The sequence below is a fragment of the Pantherophis guttatus genome, chromosome 1 (genome assembly GCF_059756535.1).
Source record: "Pantherophis guttatus breed Tessera chromosome 1, ASM5975653v1, whole genome shotgun sequence".
Classification (NCBI taxonomy): Eukaryota; Metazoa; Chordata; class Lepidosauria; order Squamata; family Colubridae; genus Pantherophis; species Pantherophis guttatus.
This window is the reverse complement of record NC_142063.1, coordinates 275,473,813-275,480,187: the sequence shown is the minus strand read 5'-3', so window position 1 is coordinate 275,480,187 and position 6,375 is coordinate 275,473,813.

Sequence of the window (6,375 nt, the reverse complement as noted above, 5' to 3'; positions counted from 1 at the left end):
AACAACCTTTGAAGTAATGTAATTAATAGTTTTACAATTCAGATATACCAGGCTTACAAGTATCCATAATTGAGCTGGGTTTTTTGGGGGATGGTCCTGCAAAATGTAGCAAGTACTCCAAAGAACATTTCTGAAGTAAAGCTTATAATGACATTAAGATAGAGGATTTCCAAGTTATTGTATAAATGTAAAAAAAATGTAAATGTTAGGATATGAAATGTATTGTATCTTTAATTTACAAAGATAATGGGGGAGACTCATTATTGGAGGCTGAATATCCTTCTCAGTGAGAAATGCTGGACACAGTACTGGGAAACTCTTACTGTCTCAGTATCCTTATATGTATATTTTACCTATTAAACTTTAAAATGTATGTTGTATTTTAACTGGCTTCTTGTAGCTCTTCCTTATATTCTATCTAAATGCATGTTTATATTTATACAGAATATAAACAAGTGATTTTCTTTCTACTTTATAAAAAATATTTATATTGTTATGTTAAGGAGATATAAGCTATTTGGGAAGGGAAATTTCTTGCCTTGTCTTTAAAGTTGGCAATTGAAAAAACACTGGCGCTGCCTTTGTTGTAGTGAGAAATTCCAGGACCCAGAATTATTTGTGAGCAGATAATAAATGCCCTTATGAATAATACAAATCTTTATTTCTGTTTAATGGCATTTTAAGCATAATTTTAAGCATAGTTTAGAGTTTAAGCATAGTTAAGTTTTTAAGGATAGTTGTTTAGAGTTTAAAAAATAAGTTCATACGTAAACAGGATCAGTCTGAATAGACACTCCAGCACAGGGATGTCAAGCTCAAGGCCTGGGGGTGCTTAGATCTGGCCTGCAGGGCTGCCCTGGAAACAGTGAAGGACCGGCCCTGGGTGCCTCTGCCAGCAAAAATGGAGCTCATGAGGGCTGCATGTGGCCCTCATGAGCTCCATTTTCGCTTGCAGAGTTTTGCAGGAGGCTGTCACAGCTGAAAACTCTGCTTGTGAGGGCCGCAGGCGGCATCCCGAGCTCCATTTTCACTGGCAGAGGCTTGTGAGGGCCACAGGCGGCATCCCGAGTTCCATTTTCACTGGCAGAGGGTTGCAGGAGGCCGTCGCAGCTGAAAACTGAGGTTGCGAGGGCCACAGTTTTATGTTCCATTTTATGACCTTGCCATACTTGTTTAGTGAATCACTGCAGTTATTAAATTAGTAACACGATTTTTAAGTAGAGCCTGTAGTACAGTGGACTAAAGCACTGTTATTAACATCTGCTGCTTGCAATTACTGCAAGTTCAAATCTCACCAGGCTCAAGGTTGACTCAGCCTTCCATTCTTTCAAAGGTAGGTGAAATGAGAACCCAGATTGTGGGGGCAATAAGCTTTGTATAAATATACAAAAGTATGAAGGCTATTGCTTAACGCATTGTAAGCCGCCCTGAGTCTCTGGAGAAGCAGAGATTAAAGCAAAAAAAAAAAAAAGTAAATCTGGCTTTCCCATTGACTTTGCTTGTCAGGTTACAAAAGATGACCCCATGACCCTAGGACATTGCAACCATATAAATATGAGTCAGTTATCAAGCATCTAAATTTTGATCATGATGTGTTGCAACAGTCATGTCACTTTTTTCAGTGCCATTGTAACTTTGAATGCTCATTTTTATTACATGTTATATGGTTGCATAGAATAATAATACAGAACTGGAAGAGTTCATGTAAGCCACTCAGTCCAATGCCTTGTTTAGGACATATATCCAAAGAATGCATCCACAAAGATGGCTTTATACTACTTGAACACATCCAACAAAAGGGAGTTCTCCACTTATCCTGGTAATTAGCTTTACTGTCAAATTGCTCTTATTAGTTCTATTATTTTAAATAACATTCAATCTGAATCTATCTTCATGTAAGTTAAATCCATTAATTAATGTCAACTGTGGCAGAATTATAGTTAACATTCTTGACTTTGCACTTCAACATGCTATCATGTCCCCTCTCAGTCACCTTTTTTTCATGGCTGAACATACTTACCTCACTCATTTTTTAAAAATTTTTTTAATTAGGAACATCTTCCTTGATTGTCTTTGAACTCATTCTATTTTTTTTAAAAAATTCAGAGCTGAAGAAGCTTCTTGGATGAGAAGTGAAACGTCATCAAAGAAAAATAAGAAAGCCCAGTTGCCTCTTGAAAAAGATCTTTGGGCCAACTCAAAGTACAAAAAGCCCTCCTGGCCATGCTCCTCAAGGATTTCCAAATTGCAAACCAGTCTCGGGCAATCCAGTACCAATGATGGTAAAGTTTCAGATCTAGAAGACCCTAAAACTCAAAGCACCTTTGGGGTAACTATGATCTGGGTGACTGAGACTCTCCATAGATATAAAAATGCATATCTTTTCCTCGGCTTTTAACTGTTAATTACTTTCAATATAAGTTTAAACTTCTCACATTTTTTGTCAAGTCTTGAATACCTGCCTGGATAATAAACAAATAGACTGAAATATAAAGTATATGAGGGATGCACTAAGACACTGAGCTTGTCAATCGAAAGGTCGGCAGTTCAGCAGTTCGAAGCCCTGCTACGCACACATATGTATGTGTGTGTGTGTGTGTGTGTGTATGTATATACATACACACACACATACACACACATATACATATACATATATACCAGAGGTGGGTTTCAGCAGGTTCTGACCAGTTCTGGAGAACCAGTAGCAGAAATTTTGAGTAGTTCCGAGAATCGGTAGTAAAAATTCTACTGCCCGCCCCATCTATTCTCTGCCTCCCAAATCCCAGCTGATCGGGAGGAAATGGGGATTTTGCAGTATCCTTCCCCTGCCATGCCCACCAAGCCACGCCCACCAAGCCATGCCACACCCACCAAGCCACACTCACAGAATTGGTAGTAAAAAATTTTGAAACCCACCATTGATATATACATATACATATATATATACATATATATATATAATATATATATATATATATATATATACACACACACACACATATATACACATATACATATACACATACATATATATATATATACACACACACACAGATATGTGCATGACTAGCATTGTAAGAGGGAGATGGTATTCCGATGTTCTATTATATTAGCTTCCTTGTACAATTATCTACTTTACCCTTTTTGTCTTAACCATCTGTTTTAAACCATCTTTAACACCTTAAGAAGAAAATGGCCTTTCATTGCCTCCAATTCTATCTCACCTCCGATGTATTCAATAACAGAACTCCTAGCACTGCGAGATTCCCCCCTCTCGCAAGTTTGGCCCTCCCAGTTATCTAGGGCCACCCTCAAGGACGGGTTTTGGAACCCCGAGAGGTGGTATGCTAAGAACCGGAAGCTTTGGGGTTTTTTAGATAGTTTTTCAAATTCTATTTTAAGGGGATCTGGGAGGAGGGTGGTTTTCAATGTAAATAATGAGGCTGGGGAGCCTCCCGGGAGGGGGGTGGGTTGTATGGGTTCAGGGATTAACCCGCGAGGGACGGGGTCTAGTCCATCTGAAGAGCACGGCGGAGGAGATGCAGAATCTGGGGCCAAGGAGAGGGTTAGAACTTGTGCTGTTGATAGACATTACATCAGTACTGTAGGTGGGAGAGGCAGATATGGCGGGAGTAGGGGGCCACATCAAGTTGCGGGAGTGCGCGCTCGCTGTCTTCAAGCGGTGGCACGCTCCGGCCCCCAATGCTCTTCTCGTTCCCCAGGTGGCACAGACCCTCAGGCCCTGGGCCTTCGGCTGATGCTATGCAATGCCAGGTCCGTGGTAAATAAAGCCCCCCTCATTTGTGATCTTGTTCAGGAGGGGGGAGCGGACCTGGTGGGTATTACGGAGACCTGGTTGGGCCAGGAGGGTGGAGTCCCTCTCATAGAGATGTGCCCACCTGGTTTCCGGGCATTTCATCAGCCAAGGTCACAGGGAAGGGGCGGGGGGGTGGCAGTTATCATTAAAGAGGGTCTTAGTCCGAGGGAGGCCACTGTTCCTCAGACGGCCGGATGTGAGTCCCTCCTTGTGAAGTGGGGTCATGGGGTGCAGATGGGCCTGCTGGTTACGTACCTGGCTCCCTGCCACGTGGCAGCGGCCTTGCCTGAACTACTCAACGTTATAGCCGCGGTGGCGATTGATACCCCTAGACTTATGGTCATGGGGGACTTCAACCTGCCATCCGTCGGTGAGGCGTCTGAGGTGGCTCAGGAGTTCATGGCTTCCATGACGGCCATGGACCTGACCCAGTTAGTTCATGGCCCTACTCACACGGGGGGAAACACACTGGACCTGGTTTTTGTCTCTGGTCAGTGGCTGAGTGGTCTCGAGATAGGGGATATAGCGATCGAGCCCTTGTCATGGTCAGATCACTCCCTCCTTCGCTTTGACCTTCGAACCGCCACACCCCGCCGCAGGGAGGCGGAACCAATGAGGTGGTTCCGCCCCAGGCGCCTGATGGACCCGGATAGGTTCCAGACGGAGCTTGGGCCATTTCCTGAGGCTCTGGCACACGGCTCGACTGAAGACCTAGTGGCTGTCTGGGATAGGGCGGCCGCTGGAGCTTTGGACCGGGTCGTGCCTTTGCGGCCTCTGACCCGGCGTCGATCTCACCTGGCTCCCTGGTTCACCGAGGAGCTGAGGGAGATGAAACGCCGGAAAAGACGCCTGGAGAGCAGTTGGAGGGCCAGCCGTTCTGAATCTGACCGAACACTGGTAAGGTCTCATATTAAGACCTACCTGGTGGCAATAAAAGCGGCAAAGTGTAACTATTTTTCCGCTCTTATTGCGTCATCAGATAATCGCCCGGCCGCCCTGTTTAGGGTGACCCGCTCCCTGCTCCACCAGGAAGCGTGGAAGGACCCCTTGGAGGGTAGAGCCGAGGACTTTGTACAATATTTGTATGACAAAATCGCTCAGATTCGGGAAAATTTGGACTCTGACTGGGTAGATTCGGGAGGGAGGATGAAGGCAAGTCTTGAGAATATTATCTGGGAAGAGTTTGATTCTGTGACTCTGGAAAACGTGGACAAGATACTGGGCAGACTAAGCGCGGCCACATGTTTATTGGACCCGTGTCCCTCCTGGCTGGTGCTGGCCTCTCGGGAGGTTACACGAGGCTGGCTCCAGGGGATTATAAATGCTTCCTTGAGAGAGGGTGTCTTCCCTGCTGCCTTGAAGGAGGCGGTGGTGAGGCCTCTCCTCAAGAAGCCTTCTCTGGACCCAGCAGTGTTGGCTAATTACCGTCCAGTCTCCAACCTTCGCTTCATTGCGAAGGTTGTTGAGAGTGTGGTAGCGCGACAGCTTCCTCAGTACTTGGATGAATCGGCTTATCTAGATCCGTTCCAGTCGGGCTTCAGGCCTGGATACAGCACGGAAACGGCATTGGTCGCATTGGTAGATGATCTCTGGAGGGCCCGGGACAGGGGTTGCTCCTCTATCCTGGTCCTATTAGACCTCTCAGCAGCTTTTGATACCATCGACCATGGTATCATGCTGCACCGGTTGGAAGAGTTAGGGGTGGGAGGCACCGTGTTGCGGTGGTTCTCCTCCTTTCTATCTGATCGGTCGCAGTCTGTGTTGACAGGGGGGCAGAGGTCAACCCCGAGGCCCCTTGTATGTGGGGTGCCACAGGGGTCGGTTCTCTCACCCCTTCTGTTCAACATTTATGTGAAGCCGCTGGGTGAGATCATCCGTGGTTTTGGGGTGAAGTATCATCAGTATGCTGATGATACTCAGCTATACATCTCCACCCCGGACCACCCCAATGATGCCCTTAAAGTGATGTCCCAGTGCCTGGAGGCTGTACGGATCTGGATGGGGAGGAACAGACTCAGGCTCAACCCATCCAAGACCGAGTGGCTGTGGTTTCCGACGTCCCGATATAGTCAATTGGTGCCATCACTGACTATTGGGGATGAGTCATTGCCCCCCACGGAGAGGGTTCGCAACTTAGGCGTCCTCTTGGACTCACGGCTGTCTTTAGAAGAACACTTGACAGCTGTGGCCGGGAGGTCTTTTTATCAGGTTCGCCTGATTCGCCAGTTGCGTCCCTTTTTGGATCGGGACTCGTTAAAAACGGTCACTCATGCCCTCGTCACTTCACGCCTGGACTACTGTAATGCTCTCTACATGGGGCTCCCCTTGAAGAGCACCCGGAGGCTCCAGCTGGTCCAGAATGCGGCCGCGCGGGTAGTTATGGGAGCAGCATGGCGCTCCCATGTGGCTCCCCTCCTGCACGAGCTGCACTGGCTCCCTGTGGTCTTCCGGGTGCGCTTCAAGGTCTTAGTTACCACCTTTAGAGCACTCCATGGCTTAGGACCGGGGTACTTACGAGACCGCCTTCTGCCACCAATAGCCTCTCACCGCCCAGTACG